This window comes from Vicugna pacos, unplaced genomic scaffold (genome assembly GCF_048564905.1).
Source record: "Vicugna pacos unplaced genomic scaffold, VicPac4 scaffold_77, whole genome shotgun sequence".
Taxonomy (NCBI): Eukaryota; Metazoa; Chordata; class Mammalia; order Artiodactyla; family Camelidae; genus Vicugna; species Vicugna pacos.
The window spans coordinates 3,817,462-3,834,398 of record NW_027328758.1 but is presented as its reverse complement, the minus strand read 5'-3'; the positions used below and the strand labels follow the sequence as shown (position 1 = coordinate 3,834,398).

General features: G+C 44.7%; 1 pseudogene; it reads left to right on the top strand.

Moving 5' to 3' along the window:
- The window catches only part of LOC140694673 (trafficking protein particle complex subunit 9-like), a 109,420-nt pseudogene that overhangs the window by 56,007 nt on the left and 36,476 nt on the right, over nucleotides 1-16,937 (top strand).

Below are 16,937 nucleotides of genomic sequence, written 5' to 3'. Positions count from 1 at the left end.
CCCGCTTTCCCTGCCCCGCGACCCCGGGGCTGCCCTGCTCTCCCTTTCCCGCTCCCTGAGGACCAGCTCTGTGGCGTGGGCGCTGCTACCTGGGCTGAAAGCCTCCGGCTCTAACGCCCAGCTTCTCCTGGTGGAGTCGGGAAAAGGGAGCGTCACTGCTAAGCGAGGTTCTGTCTCCCCCCTCCATGTTTCTGCCTCAGGTAAGTACCTTGAACACTTTCAGGTGTTATGATGGCGGTGCTTGTTGATGTCACGTGTTTTTATAGTGAGAGGGATTGCAGTGGTGAAAGCAGGGCTTGGTTCTGTTAAAAATGTGCTGAAGGCATGAGGCTGTGACATCCTCCTTCCTTCCCTCTCCCAGGGTGAAAGGAGTGATCCTCGATTTTCAAAAGATAGTTACAGTCCCTAACTAGCCCAGCCCAGCTATTGTGTGTTAACAGGAACAGCACCACCAGAGGCCTTGGAGACCCAGGGATATTGCAGTCCTAAAGTGCTCCTGGCATAGTTTGGCTTGTTTAGGTTTTTTGTTTTTCTTAAATTGTGGGACAGACTAGTGTATAAACTGAAAAATAATTGTCAAGAAATAATTTTCATAGGACAGTTTTATTGTGATATAGTTCACAAACCATGAATTCCATCCATTTAAATGGTACAATTCAGCAGCTTTTTGCATATTCACAGTGGTGCATGCATTATTATTCCAGAACGTTTTCATCACTTCAGAAAGAGCAGTGGAAATGAATGACCTATCCACCCCTCCCAAGTGGTGGTTCTAAAGAAATTTCTTGGCTATTCCTGACCATAAATTAACTTGTTATATTCCAAGAAAAATCTGGTAGGAATTCTAACCAGAATTGAAATGAATCTGTCTATCAAAACAGGAAGAATTTATACCTTTATGGCATAAACTTCTTCTACCCATGAATATATCTGGGACCCTATCTTTTCATCTGACCAGAGCCTGGCCCATGTGAAGTCCTCACTACTTTTTGGGCTTGTGAATGATGAGATTCTATACATCATTAGTTGCAACTGTAGCCTTTCACAGAAGAGAAAAGTAACCTCAGTGAAGCAAGTGACTCTCTGATGGTCAGAAAGAGTGACAGCCAGTGCTGGAGTGATCCAGTGGACTTGGTGTTTGCAGCTAGATTTCTCGACCACCTACAGTTAAGGGGATTAGAGAGTTCTTTTATTTTTTCTTAATGGCATTGCATTTATTTTTACTTATTTTTTAAAATTATTTTTTATTTAAGTGTATTCAATTTACAATGTTAGTTTCAAGTGTACAGCAGAGATTCAGTTATAAACATATGCATATGTATATATATATGTTTTAGATTGTTTTTAGTATAAATCACTACAAGAAATTGAATATAGTTCCCTGTGTTATATAGCAGGTCCTTGTCATTTATTTTATATTTACTAATTTGTATCTGTTAATCCCCCCTTTCCTGCCTGCTAAACACAGTTTGCTTTCTATGTCCATGAGTCCATTACTAGGAGCACCGTTTTTCCTAGTAATATATGCTCTTTTGCTGCTTTCAGTTTCAGTAATTCCATCTTATCTGTGGGCGCTTTTCTTCTGGTGGCCTTAATGTGGTTTGCACACGTGGTAATAGAGATCTGTATTTCGGAGAACCCCAGGCCTCGTGTAGTCCCTGGTACAGAGTGCCCACTGAATTGATGCTTGAACTGGGAAAAAAGCACAGTAAATGTTGGAATTTCCACTATGGTTGAGAATTCTATAACCTCTTTTGACAAACTTAATATTGGCTGCACCCATTCTGGGTAATTTGGTGGAAATTCATGTTATGGTGGTGAAGAGACGGGGCCTTGTATGCTTCTTCTCTTTCTGTTTTCTAACACTCATTCTCCTGGGCCTTCCAGATCCTCCCCTAGAAGTGCCAGGTCTGGCTTGGTGCTGCACTGAGGCAATATTTGTTAATAAGGCCCTTTCCTCATCTCTTCTGAGCCTCCGGTTCTTTCTCTGCACAATGAGGGCTTAGACTAGATAACTACTTTTCAGTTTCTTTTAAAGCCATGTTTCCTTTGAGAAACAGAAAATGCAAATCTCTCCTCTCAAACCAACCCTTTAGATTTTGAAAAGTCCTCCAAGGAGTGACATAGCTCTTTGTGGAAAATGAATGTGATTGTGATTCCAGGTGACACAGAAAAGACTCTTCAGAGATTGATTGCAGGGAGAGGGCAGGAAAGGGGCAGTATGTCACACTTTCTAGTGTGAGCACTGGAGCAGGGGCTTGGATTTAAATACGGTGTCTGACGTGGCCTCTCTCTAATCTTGTAGAATGTGATAAACTACTCTACCTCAGTTTCTTGATGTGTCAAGTTGGGGTGATAATATTTTAAGGCTTTTGTGAAACATTATGCAAATAAGCCATTTGTGTATGGGTAGAAACAAGACCTGCTAGGGATTCAGGGATTTGTTTAAAAAAAAAAATCTTGTCCATAGCACTCTGTGTGTATTTAGTAGTTCCTGAAGGGTGAGGGTGAGTCTAAAGTCCATCGTGGGACAGGTGGCCCATGATTCTCTGTGCCCCTGAATGCCCCCTCCTCCCCAGTCCTCTTCCTCAGTCCAGGATGAAGTTCCCTAGTAGATTTACTCAGAGGTCTTGTGAAAATGGCTATTCATTTTATTGTTTCACCAAGAAGGGCTGCCATCATGATCTCTGTGGTCAGGTTTTGAAGGGCTGCCATCATGATATCTGGTAAGAATTCTATGGAATTGGGTGTTTCTATTTAATGAAAAGAAAAAAATTACAAATAGAAAATTAGAACAAGGATGGTCACATGGGCTCTTGGAAGTGGACACCATTAGAAGTTGGAGGGACTAGTGGGCTCAGTGGGAATGTTAACTGAGTGTATCTCATGGGCTGGGCATTGTCCTATTTGTACTGTGTGTTCCTTATTTGAGACAGTGAGCTCACCTAACCTCCAAAACCTCTTTAAAAAATTAGACTTTTTATTTTGAGATGTAATGTAGATTCCCATGTGGTAGTAAGAGATAATATGGAGAGAGCCTATGGACTCTTTGCCCAGTTTTCCTTAATGGTTCCATCTTGCAATATTGGGGTACAATTCATTACTGACTCACTAACAATTTGAGGTTTGTGTTATTGCCCTCATTTCTATCCACGATTAAATTGGGGCTTAGAGAAGCACACAGGCCTGCCCAGGTCACCCACATTGTTAGTGCAGAGTCTGGTGAACGTGGGCTTGGGATTCCCAGGAAGTATCATTATGATGGTCTTTGGCAGGGAGCAGCATTCACTTTGCTTGTTTATTCATTCATTCAAGAAACATTTATTGAGTAAATTCTGTGGGTCAGATGCTTTCTTAGGGTTATCTGATTCTTCAGCAGTACTGAGAACCAGGAAATATTTATATTTTTTAAACTGAGAAAATTAGCTCTGAGAGGTTATAACTCCCCCAAAGGAAGAATAGCTCATAAAGGGGGGATAGTACAATTGTACAGTCACCACTTTTTATGCAGGTGGTACCCTATGCATTTTACATTTGCAAACATCCGTAATCCAGATATATTCTTGCAAGGCATGGATTTTTTTTAATTGATGTATAGTCAAGTTTACAATGTTGTGTCAATTGCAAGGTGTTTTTTGACTTTTGAATTAAAAAATACTTTTTCAGGAGGGAAATTAGGTGTATTTATTTGTTTGATTTTTTAAAATGAGGTACTGGGGTTTGAACCCAGGACCTCGTACATGCTAAGCATGTGCTCCACCAATGAACAGTACCCTCTACCCCAAGGCAAGTTTTCTTATCCATTACTATGAAGCTAAGGGGTTCAAATAAATTGAATAGGAATCCAGATCTTTTGATCCTACTGTGGTCCTTCTCTTTATATTCTGCTGAAGGGGGTTGGGGAAGCATTTCCTTTGTTCATTTCTTTATTCAGCATTTTTGAGCAGTGACTTTGCATCAGGGCCTTGCTAGGTGCTTGGAAATAGAAAATAAGAAATGACCTTTCTCTGCAGAGGCAGGAAGCCTAGACCAAAAGCTGGGTAATGTGATCCGAGCTACAGTAGCCATGTGCAGACTATGAGGACAAACTGTACCCCCGGATTTGCTTTGGCTTCCCTTGCCTTCTGTCTGGTACACACCAGGTCACCGCAACCCAGATGGGCCCATAGCACACAGCAGAGTATGTACCTCGATCTCCTCTCCTGTCTCGGCAGGGCCTGCAACATGAGCATCCCTGACTACGTGCAGTGTGCTGAGGACCACCAGACTCTTCCCGTTGTAGTCCAAACCATGGAGATCATCTCAGAGGAGAATTTCTTTTGCATCTATCAGCTACTCACCTCGGTGAGCCATATCAGCCCATGTGGCTCCCAGTGGACACTCTGTATCCACTACAGGCACCGCTATGTGCCCGAGAATGGGTGGAGCGTCTTCCAGAAACACTGCAAGGTCGTGGGCCTTGTCACCATTACCGACTGTCTCTCTGCCAAGGCCTTGGAGAAGCTCCACGTGCAGAGGAGCTGTATGGCACCTCGATAATGACTCTCAGCTCTTTGTCTTTGTACTGCATGTGGAGGAAGTCGAGCAGCCGCGCACCGACGTTGCCTTCAAATTTAGAGGACTGCAGGGTGGTGGAGAAGAGGATCGAGGACTTCACTGAGTCACTCTTCATCTTGCTCAATTCCAAGTGGCTGGATGGTGGCCCCAAGAATTCTGGGGACAAGATCCCCCTCCCCTGCATCCCGTTTGAGAAGGAGGACTTCATGGGACTGGACACAGACAGCAGGTAAGTTTACCTGGAGGCCAGTCCACCCTGGCTTTGTGCCGGATTGCTTCCCTACATCCAGAAAGGGATCAGCAAGGAAGAAGTCTGTCTTGTAGCCAAGGGGGGATGGAGATGCAGCCCGCCGGTTTCCAGACATTTCAAAGTGAATCCGCCTTTGTTTCAGAGAGATCCTTTTAGGGTTAGTGTGGACACTTACTCCCGCTTTACAGCCATGACCATGGTGGGACCCCTGGGGTTGCTGTCCAATAAAGTAGCCAAAGCCACTGATGCTAGGAGCACTGGGGAGGAGGCTGGACTGAGCTGAGATGTGCTCTAGGTCAAATGCACATCAGACACTGAGGCTTGTCTAGTAAAAGTATATAAACTATCTCTTTACTTCCTATATTGATTACATGTCAAAATGATAGTATTTTACATACAGTAGATTAAGTACGATCTGTTCTTAAAATCAGTTTCTAGTATTTGTTTTTTGTTGGTTTGTTTCTTTGTTTACCATTTTAAACGTGACAAATGGGAAACGTTATTTACATGGCTCTCATTTCATTTCTGTTGGGCAGCCTGTCCTGGGACAGTCTCATCCCTTTGCTTATAGATGAGATGCTGAACCCCGAGAGGCGGAACGAGGAGCTGGTTGAGCTGGGGCTGGAGCCGGTGTCTCCTGCCTCCCAGGCCCAGCACCTATTCTGCTCAGGCCCTCTCTTCTTGCCCGACAGCCTCCATGCCAAGTTAGGACATCAGAAACACCGCCGGGGACTTCCGAATGAACTCCTTATGCAGGGAAAGGCGTATCACGGTGTATGGGACAGAGCAGGGAAATGTTCATTCTCACTTTTTCCCTGTGATTAAGTCAACGGCCCCACATTGCCTCGGAAGTACAGACGAGCTCTTCTGGGCTGCCTACCCCCCCAACTTCAGCTCTGTTTCCCGGTGTATCTGTTGTGCTGTCCCTCAGGCAGAAGAGGGTGAGATGCCTTTTCCGAGACGTGGAAACCTTTGCTGGGGAGAGTGAGGGAAGCTGTGTTCCCCCGGCCTACGGCCTCTGTCCTTGAGTCTGTAGAGGGCTCATGGTGTTCCCACAGGTGACGGTCGGAGAACCTGGCACATGTTTCTGGGCCCGCTGTGAAGGAAGTGCTCTGTGACTCTTGAACTTAGCTAAGATCAGATCCTACTCTCTGGTTGTTGGTAAGTTGGAGGAGAAGATGCTAGAGAATTGATAAAAAGAATGTCTAGACCAGCCCTGTGAGTGAGAAGCACAGGGGACACGAGTCCCACCTGCGAGAGATAATGTAGCGGGCTCTGGATGAATTTTCTGTTCCTCCCAGACATACCTCTATGACTTAAGGAAGGGGAGAGGCATGCTGTAGCCATGATCTGTACTTGTCCTCTCAGGGCCCTGTGATCTACATGCCCGCACTCCCCATCTGCTTCTTAAGATGAGCTGGCATGTATAGGAGCCTGGGCACTGCTGAGGGCATAGCTGCCAGCACCGTGCTACACCAAGTCTGGCTCCGTTCACCTCTCCTGTCAACACCTGCTGAGGCCCCAGGCATTAGTCAAGGTAGGTGCATCAGTGCAACATAAGCAGGGACCACTTCTCCCCCTGGACAGACTGGTGAGTGAGCAGTGGAAGCCTGGAGCCCTGCCCCAGCCCCCACGCCAGTGCCTCCTCTTTTGTCATAGGAGGCACTGGTGATATTTTTGCTCAACAAATGCTTGTCTCTGAGTCTGCAGCCCCACCAGAGAATGCCAGCTTGTTTTTGTCTTTTGAAGTCTGCCCTTGGGACTTGGCGGAGTATCCGGATGTGTAATTAGCCCACAGTGGTTGACACTGTCCCCATTGTTTACCCAGAACCTCGTGTACCAGGCATGGCTCCCAGTATCGAAATACAGCAGCGCATTAAACCTCCCTCCTTTTGGGTCTGTCTGTTCTGGTACCATAAGGGCTCAGCCAGCTTCTGAACGTCAGTGATATAACGCGGCCAGTGAGCTCGGGTCAAGCACATTCTCCTCCAGTCACTTTTACCCCATTGTTGCTTTTAGTATTCCACAGTCATTAATTATTTAAACAATTCTTTGGTACAGGAGCAGAGCCTAATTCTCTCCTGCTACTCTTGGTGGAAGTGAGTAAAACGGTCCAGACTGAAATGCGACCACAATTTGTAGCTCAAAAGCTGCCTTGAAGCTTGTAGGTGGAATTTTGGTTAGGGGCGCTGACCACATTGGGGTCCCCCGGCAGCGCCGCTCCCCTTAGGTCCCTGCTTTCCCTGGAGCAGGGGGTGAGGGTGGGTCTCACCATCCCCTTGTCCCTGGCCTCACACACTCACGTAAATTCTTGTACATGCTGTCAAAATCATTTTTGTTCTTGTGTGTTTCTAATTTTCTCTTGTTCCTCTTTTCCTTTTTCTTTATTCCTTTTTCATTTGTACTGCCCAGTGAGCATGTTGTTGCATCTGAAAATGTGGGCTGTGCACACCCTGCATTGGAAATAGCCAGATTGCCCTCCATACTGTCTCCATCGCTTTAAAAAGCAAAATCTTAATATCTGTCTTGATCCATGTATTATCCTAGTCATTTTGTATTTTCTAATGTTTTGGAATATTTGCTTTGTTAGCACATTACCCACTGGTGTTAGATACCTGTTAAAATCCTTGCTTTGAGGGACCTGTTTGGTCCTCCTTTTATTTGGTGACAAATGCGCCCTTATTAAATTTGTTTGATTGTTTTGAAGAAGTAAGATGCGAATTGATTTAGTCGGCTGCTCAGGGATTCTTTTCATGGAGTATTTAAACTTGTAAGCTCAAACCCTGCAGCATTTTGCTCGATTCCTGCTTTTACACAAACGTGCTCGGCACGCGGTTCCTGGCTGTCGCTGTGTGACGTGCGTGACGGCGCTTCCTGGCCAGCGGTCACTGGTGAGGAAGTGGCCGGCTCGGGGGTGACAGCTGCAGGGGACGCTGTTGGAGGAAGCGGTCACCGTTTGGTTCTTTAATTTTTTTTTTTTTGCATTCAACTTCCCCGTGCCATTTACTTTACTTTGCCTTCATAAAGGGGCAGAATTGGGTCTAAAATCCATGACACTATTTGTTCCCTTTACGAGGCTGGTTTTTCTGGATATCAGGACAACATGACCTTCTCCTAAGTAGCTGGCTCACCTGGATCTGTTGGACACAGGGACAGCTAAAAGGGCCATAGCTTCCTCTCTGCTCCAGCCAGTGGGCATTCAGAGCTGGGTCTGTGGTTTGCCTCAGCAGCCGTGCAGACCTCCCTGCCCCGGCCTTTACTTTTAACCCATGTTGGCAGTAAAGAGTTGAATCCGTTTCTGTTGCAGCTGACATCCACCACTGACAGCCGTGTCGTTAGTTTGTGGTAGTCAGTCTCCAACACCCCAGACAACCGTGAAGGAAGATGATTTGGCCGACCTAGGACCCTGGATTCTCACCCTCACCATGGTTCATCTCACCCGGTGGAAGGGTTTGGCCACCACCATCATGCTGACCATGAGGCCTTGTTTCTCCTTTCATGCTCTGGTCCAAATGTGGACACTTCATTTTTCACTGAATCTGTCTCGCTTGAGACAGGCCAGAATATCTGAATGAGTCCATCACATCCTGGGTGGGGAACAGAACAGAAGTAAGTGTCGCAAGTAGATGGAGTCTAGGCTGTCCGGGTTGGCAAATGCAGGCTGGGATCTGTGATGGCTGGGCTGTACACTGGACACAGGTCTTTCCCGTGGCTCCCGAGAGCCCAGGAGTTGGAGTGATAACAGCCTTGCGTGGGTTCCCCCATCCTCATCTGCTCACTGGCAAGTGTGTCTGCTAATTAGGAGCTCCCCCAGACCTCGGGCCCTTCAAAGCTCAGACCACGGGAAAATCTTGAGTCCCTTCTCCTGGGCCTCCTGTGTGAGAATCCAGTGCCTTCTGAGGTGACCAGCGGCAGGAGATGCCTCCCCCTCCAGGGAGCACCCTACGGCGGACTGTTAGTGAACCATGCTGTGAGCTTGTGTGTTTCCGGCCATGGTCCCTGCAAAACCACACTTGAGATCAGCTTATTGGCGAAAATAAAAGGACTGATTCCAGGGCAGGGCCGGGGGGAGGGAACAGTGGAAATTGAATGTGAGCTGAGACAACTAGGTGGGTGCTGAGGCTGTTACTAAAATGGGGAGTCTGGGAGGTACCTGCCAGGAATCGAATTCCAGAGTAAATGGTGGACATGAGGCATTTTTAAGATGCCATTTTTCATCCAAGTTAGGACTTCAAAGAGGCACTCGGCTCTATGAGACTGGGGCTCAGGTGAAGGAGCTGGACTAGAGATACAAGTTGGGAGTCGTCATTCTTAGCTGGTGTTCACAGCCTTGCATGTGAATTAGATCATCTCGAGAGCTGCAGACTGAGGCTGAGGGAGGGGAGGGCTGTGCCTCGGTTGGAGGTAAGCCCAGACCACGCAGCTTTGGTGTGTCAGCCAGCGGCGTTTATCATTTTCAGAGCAATCCCATTTATCCTTAAGGGGCCTGGGGGTCAGCAGGGCCAGCCAGAAAGAAATCCAAAGGGAGAGTCTTGGCCACGTGTGCGTCTTAGGAAGGTGCAGAGGCTGCAGGATACGGAAGGTTAGAATCCTCAGAAGCTGGAGTTGGAGTGGGGAGAAGGTATTCACAGTCACCTGTGAGGGAGGGAGGGAGGCCTAGGGAGTCCCCACCCTACCGGACTCGCTTTCCCATGAACAGGAGGCAGTCAGACAGAGGATCTGAGGTAAGAAGGATGGGCACTGGGAGGGGAGCCAACCTGGAGAATGGTGCTTGGAAAGTTCTGGAATAGTCTCCCTAAAAAATAGAGTTAAAAATACCCAGACTCTTAAGAATATTGTTAGTGACTTGGGAGGAGGCAGTTGTTTTTCTGGCCTCCTAAGTGTAAGTCATGTATCCAGGGATACACAGAAGATACGGGCAGTCTGTTCCGGGGACTTGATCCTTACCAGGGGGATCAGTGCAAGTTTAAAGGGGCAGAAGGGCAGCGGAGCGAAACTAGCCAGGCCCCGTGTCAGGTAGCAGTCGGCCGCCCTACTTGCGTGTTTCATTCACATCCATGACTCCCAGGTGGGCGCTGACAGCCCCCTTTTGGGGATTGGGAAGCCTTCTCAGAGGGGTTAAGGAATTGGTTTGTTTAGCGGTTGATAAATGCTGTAGCAGGATTCAAGCAGAGCCTTGTCAGACTTCAAGGGCATGTTCTCTCTACTGTTTCCAGTACTTCCCTGTTATACCTGGAATGGTGAAGTGGGTCAGATTTGGAGCCTTTCAGAAAAAGTATGATTTAAGTGCCTCAGGACTGTTTCACAAAGCTCAGCGTTCTTTGATGGTTCTGAAGCATGCAGTGCTTTTCGCCCCACAGAGGTAACGTCTAACTCCATTGTCGATGATGTGGTTGCAAATGATATACAGCTGTAAAACCACACTTCGCAGCTTCTAAAGGGAAACTCTCCAATTCTCCCTTGGTCGGCTTTCTTCCACGGGGTGTAACTGTGCTGCAGCATAGGCCTGAGCTTCCGTATGGAGTGAGGATTTAATATCCGAAGTTAGCATAAAATGGTCAGATGAAGAAAACCGACATTGACAATTTATTTTTGGGTTTCATTAGTCAAGATATACTATCAGTTAATGGCCCATATAGCAAATGAAATTCAGTATAGGACATTGCATTTCTTCCTTTCTATTCAGAGTTCTCTTACCGAATAAGGTTGCCTGCTTTGGAACATCAGTTTCACCACACGGCACCTATCAGTGTGTTGGTGTGATTGCATTTACAGAGTGAATGTAATCTGGGCTTCCTCAGCCCCAAACACTTCAGTGCAGAATCACGGGCTGTAGACGTCTGTTAGTCACGCAAATACTTCTAAAATTATATGATGCCAGAAAAGAAAGAAGAGAGAGAGAGAGAGATTGCCTTTATCAAAGTTCCTTTCAGTTCTAACTGCAAACTGTTGTTGAGCAGCTCTTGTTTCCTTTGGATATGAATATATACATTTCTTTGCATGTAACCTAGGTTTTGGACTAGAACACCAAGTTCTTGCTGTCCCCAAGCCACAAAAATAGTAGCCAAATTGCACACGTGTGAAATAGTTTATACTTTTTTCTGAGAAAGTATCCTTGAATTTGGGACTTGGACTGTGATTTCTGCTTTTTGCTTCCCTCAACCGTCTTGTAATCTCTCACTCCTTCCCACATGGTTCCCAAGTGTTCGTGGTCTCAAAGGAGCGGGCAAACACCCAGTTGGTCACCATGTACTGCTGCTATAGATAGAGACCAGACAAGACCTAAAGGACATTATCGGAGAGGAATTCCTGGAAGAAATGGGCTCTACATTCAGTTGTGAGGACAGAGTAAGAGTCAGCCAGGAGAAGGAGTCAAGAATGTGTCTCAGATCACAGGTGCAGCCCGGGCAGAGGCCTGGAGGCTTTTGGCGTGGGCACCCGGGGAGAGTGCCCTGTGCAGTCCAGGGTGGAGGGAGCCCCTGCTGGGGAGGACACTGGAGAGAGTCCGGGATGTAGGGCTTTGGAAGAAGTTGAGTTTTACTAGAACTGACACAGTAGGCAGTGAAGGGTGTCAACAGAAGTGACCCTCAGGAAAGGTACTTCTGGTTTTGCTTCTGATATTCTACAGACTGAAGGATCGGGACGGGCGAGAGCAGGTATGTCTGTCCCTTTGAGACCCAACCGGTCATTCATTTATACATTACACGTGCACTTCTGTGAGTCTAGGGGAGAGAGCGTGTAGCCACTTTAGTAAGCAAAATGTATTTGATTCTTGAGAGCTTAGCATTGTCAGAAGTTGACTTAGCCTAGAATGTTCTAGGAAGAGAGGAACAAATTGTGGAGGTTGGAGGGAGGGAAGGCTTCCTTGGGAAACAGTCAAAATGAGACTGGAGCAAGTGGGAAGTAGGAGCAGGTCAGGGGCCCCTGTGGTCACTGGGGACCTGTGTACTTAGGTGAGGATGGGCGAGCAGGGTCTGGGGTGGGGCTAGAACTCTAACAGGGAGCCTCTAAAGGGTTTGAAGTGGGGGTTGATGTAATCAAATTTGTGATTTGGGAAGGCTGCCGTGGCTCTCTGTGTTTGTATAGCGGGGAAGAGGGGGTGGGTGCCACCAACTGGGGGATCATTAGAAGACCATTCACAGGCTGGGATATGGGCATCGGGGCTACTTGGGGATGGCAGGGGCAGTGTGGATGCCGGCTTTCCTTATTGGGGGACTTGTTAGCGGGCCGACCTAGAGGCATTTTGTGGCTGGAAGAAAACTGATGGAGGCCGCCAGGTGGATTTTCCTCTTCTCTCCTTCCCTGCCTAGTGTGATGATCTTAGCTCAGCCAACATTTGGAACAAAAGAGCTAATTTCCAGGGTTGCCCAGGACTTTGTAGAGCTCCTTCGAGTGAGATCTGATCGGATTTAGGTTTGTGTTCAGATCTGGATGTTCACTTAGCTAGAAACGTCCTGTCATTTCGATTTCCATAGGGGTTTTTTACTTCATAAAGATTGCTTTCTTGGTGAGAGGAAATTTAATACAGCTGTTGTCTTTTTCAAAAAAATCATATCATTTAAGAACTTTAATATTCAAAAGAATAGAAATATATAAAATATTTAAGGAAGTCTTTGGTGTAGTTTCTTTGCTTTCTGAGCTAATGTGGAGTTAGAGCCTTTGCATTACTTCATAGCACATCCTTGTCAGTATTTAAAGAGCTGATAGTGGGCGCCCCAGGCCCCACCTCTCAAAGAATCGTTAAAGTTTTCTCTGAAATAGTGAGGTCATAAAGGTCTTGTTTTCAGAAATCAAACGGTTTATAATACGCAGCATAGCCACATTTATAAAATAATAATTAGTTCAAAATTAAGAAAGTGGAGGATAATTGATTTTTTTAAAGCCTATACATAAACTTTCTTGTGCTAATGTTGCAAGTGGAAATTTTGAAAAGAAAAATCCTACTGCAATATCATCTACATGGAATACATATATGAGTTTTACGCTTGAAAAGTAACTGCGCAGTGGTTTTCAAAGTCAGGAGCATTCCAGCTCAGATACTGGCAGTGATGGTTGCTGGTTTTCAATGAAAGAGCCTAAATTTGCCTTCTTAGCTTTTTTATTTTTGTATTGAGAGGGTTGATTAGTGCTTTGCGAGCATGATTTTGGGGCAAATTGAGGGCAGATGTCGTGTAAAAACAGTGAGATATTTCCATGCATTTTATTTTCTGGACATCACCAGGGCACATGTGGGGTTTGTGCCTGCAGGCTGGAATGCTGCAGGACTCCCTAATCCATCACCATTATGTCCTGGAGCTGCTCAGGTCATTGAATGCTTTTCTGTTGCTTGGAGGAAAGGTGGTCTGATGGAGATGATCAGATGTGCAGTTAAAGTGCTATTACTTGAAATAAGAGTAACCTAGAAACATTGCTCTAACAATACAGGATGAGGGAGGAGAATTGTCTGAGCTACTTGCAGTGGGGAGTCTTCTCATGTTTCTCCCACACCGTGACTCCTGCCAATATCCGCCACAGTCCTGCACGGTAGTCCTGCCGAAGCAAGCAAGCACTTTGCTCAGAAACGCACTGAATTTCCTTGTGCCTCTGTTTGTTGGCTTTTTTTTGAAAGCACATTTTGCCCTTTGCTTAAATGCCATCCATGCTAGTCAACTCTTACACTCAGTTTTCTGGAACTCGTCCATAAATAGCTGCTGAATGGATGAACAGAATGTAGTATCTCCATGTAGTGGAAGATTATTCACACGTAAGAGTGAATAAAAAAGAAAAAAAAAAGAGGAAAATGAAAAAGGCCACCTGTTTTTGGAAGTCCACCCTGACTGTTCAACCCACACTTTTCCCTTTGAAACCCAATCACTTATGCTCCACTCTACTCTTTTTGATAGTGCTTACCACCTTCTAATAATCTTTAACGTTTTCAAAAAAAAAAAAAGAAAGAGATGCTGATACCACTTCAAAATATACAAGCCTTGATAACAGCTTGTTAATTGAAAGGAAGCAGACACAAACGGTCAAATATTGTTGATTTCAGTGATCTGAAATGCCCAGAAAAGGCACATGCAGAGGCAGAGAGCAGGTGATGGCTGGAAGGGGCTGGTTGGAGGGGGATTAGGGAGTGACTGCTAGTGATAGGCGGATTCTTTAGGGGTGATGAAGTGTTCTGGAAATAGAAGGTGATGGGTGCTACACAACCGTGAGTTTGCAGAAGACTGCTGAGCGCTGTGTCTGGGAGTGCCTGTTGTTGGGGCATCTTTATTTTGTTCTCATCCTGCAATGTGAAGAGCCATCTTCTGCTGTGGCTGTTCTACTCCTGTGAGTGGTGAGGGTCAGAGACTTTGCAGAGTCATGTTTCTTTTTTCCCCCTGGGTGAGTGTAGGCAAAAAAAGATTTAAGCCTAAGAAAGTGCTCCATCTGCAGAAATGTCTTTTTGTTTTGCATGGTGTAAAAACCTTGAGAGCTTTTAATCGTTGAGGCCAGTCTGTGGGAGGAAATAGCCCGTGAAGCCTGTTTGAGCCTGGGAAGCACCGTGCATCTCTCCCAGACACAGGTGGGGATTTCACCCCCGTTCAGGCAGTGAAGGGCCCAGACCCGTGAGCAGACTTGACAATCGTGAATATTTACGTGTATCCGCTGCTTCATCTTGGATATTAATTTCAAGCTGAGTCAGTTTGTGGCGGCAGCCTCATCCTACATCAGGAATTTATACTATCTGCTCTTTGAGGTGAAGACCTGACAGACTTGATTATTTAACAGTCTGCCTTGAATTGATATCTCAGATTCCTTTGTCAAAAGCAAACAGCAGAAATACAGAATTCCTTTAATGCCAATGTGACCTGGAACGAGTTTAGTCTCTGTGCCTCAGTGGCCTTATCTGTGAGTGGGAAAGATGATAACAGTGCTTCCCTCAGAGGAGCTGGTGAGGGGAGAGTCAGAAGCACAAATGGAGGACTTACAAAAGATGCTCTTGAATGACCGAATTTAGTGCTCTCAGCCTGGTGAGGCCTGAGGGGCAGAGATGTCAGAACAGAGCAGTCCTAGCCGGAGCTCGATCCGTGATGGAAGCTGTTATGATCAGTATCACCACTGTGCGTTATCAGGTAATTTTAAGACTTGGTAATATGAATTCTTGAATAATGTTAAAGGACTAGACATCTCAGATCCAGTTTACATAGTCCTCAAGATTTCTTCTGAGAAATGGATGGTTTCTTCCCCATCTTAAATCTGAGATGAGTCTCTAAAAAATTCTGTATTCCTCCATCTTTTTGCTTTAATTTTCCATTTCCTAAAAAACCATGTTTTTAAATGGAGTTAATGGGGACTGAACTGAGTGCCTCATGCATGTTAAGCACTTACTCTCCCAAATGAGGTATAATCTCCTCCGTGATTTTTGTTAAAATTTACTTTCTTAGTTTACAGAGGTAAGAGGCCTCTAATTCTTTTTCTGGAGACTTGTCCATGAACCTGTAAATCTATAATTAATGGACAAAATTTGGTTTATTAAAAAATCATTAGAATATTCTGCAATTCATCCAAAAAGAAATGCTCATTGACTTAAAAATGTTTCTCCTTTAAGGGGATTTCTCCTGTTTGGTCTAGCTTAATTTGTTAACAGCCATCCTCATCATCATAATGACCAAACTCACTGTGAGTGGACACCTACCTAAGGCTAAAATGTTTTCCTCATGTTTTAATTCATAGCAGGTGTTTGATTGTAGGTATCAGTGTCTCCTTTTTTGCAGCTGAGGGATTGAGAGATGGAGCAGCTTGTCCCAATTACACGCAGCAGGCTGTGGCTAGCTCGGTGCTGGAACCCAGGCTGCACAGAATGCATTCTTAATTGCTCCTCTTATCAGCCTCCCGTTAAGTGGTTACCCGAACACCTGTGACTCCATAAACGGCCGAGTTTAGTGACCTCAGACTGATGAGGCCTTGAAAGGAGAGACACCATTGAGAAGTTGAGACAGAGTGGCAGAAATTAAAATTGTTCATTTTCACAAATTTTTAATTCTCAGGTAATTACATAAAAAGTTATTTTTTTTATTTTAGTGCTCTGTAAGCACTAAAAACAAAACATTAAAAATAATTATAGTGCAAAAGAGAAGTGAGCTCTTAAAGTCCAACCACTGCTAATGATGTTGCTTGTTTTTCTCTTGTGGCCCTTTTTGACAGAAACACTTACAAAGACTGAATTGGTTTTATGTAGTTTTAATATGGAAGAAAAGATTGTCAGTGAATATTGTAAGAAAAGTCTTTACTCTTTTCTTTCCTGTTGATGAATATGTACTTTATTTTCATGGCTTATGTACATTTCCTCATTTGTGAAATTTGAGTAATATCGTTTAATTTGTCTGACTGTGAGAGGTAGATGCCTTGTATACAAAGAACCCAAGAGGTGCTTAATAAAAGTGTGCTGTCACAATGACAGATATTTTAGAAGGATCAACTCTGAATACTAAAGAGTGTCGCTTATTTCTGATACATATTCAATATGTATTTGTATGATATATTTGAATATGGTTTAAAGTAACAAGGATTCATTTTTTTTTTGGTGTAGTATGAAGTTTTAATGAAATCTGTATCATTCTAGTGAGACAGGGACTAGTTAAATTGCCTTAATCAGATGACCTTGAAGATTATTTACACAGAATATGTATTGTTACAAATCAGAATTTATGTTGCTGTGTAACCATCCACTCAGACATTTAAATTCGTGGGATTCTGACCAGATCCGTTAAGTTTAGTAAAATCCATATTGATCATTTTCAGGGAATAAACTCCTCTATTTTGTGATTAAAGAAAATTTTGATTTTTTTCTACATTCTTAACAGGTTTAAAATATCAAAACATTGATTTGACATGTCACTTTTTTAATAGAGAGAATAAAGCTCATGCTGTTTTATTATGTAAATAAATGTTTTTGTATGGCAACAAAATTGTATGATATCCTGGCTCTTTTAGTATTTTGCAAGATACTTAGATAACCTACTGTTGGAAAAATACAAACGTGAATTTTATGAATATAGGCCTAGTACAGATCTGTTGGTTTTTGCTACAGTGCAAGACATGAGGCATAGGAAAACTTTGCTGCTGATTGCCAGGAGGACAGATCCCATGTCTCAGTTTCCCCTCCTGT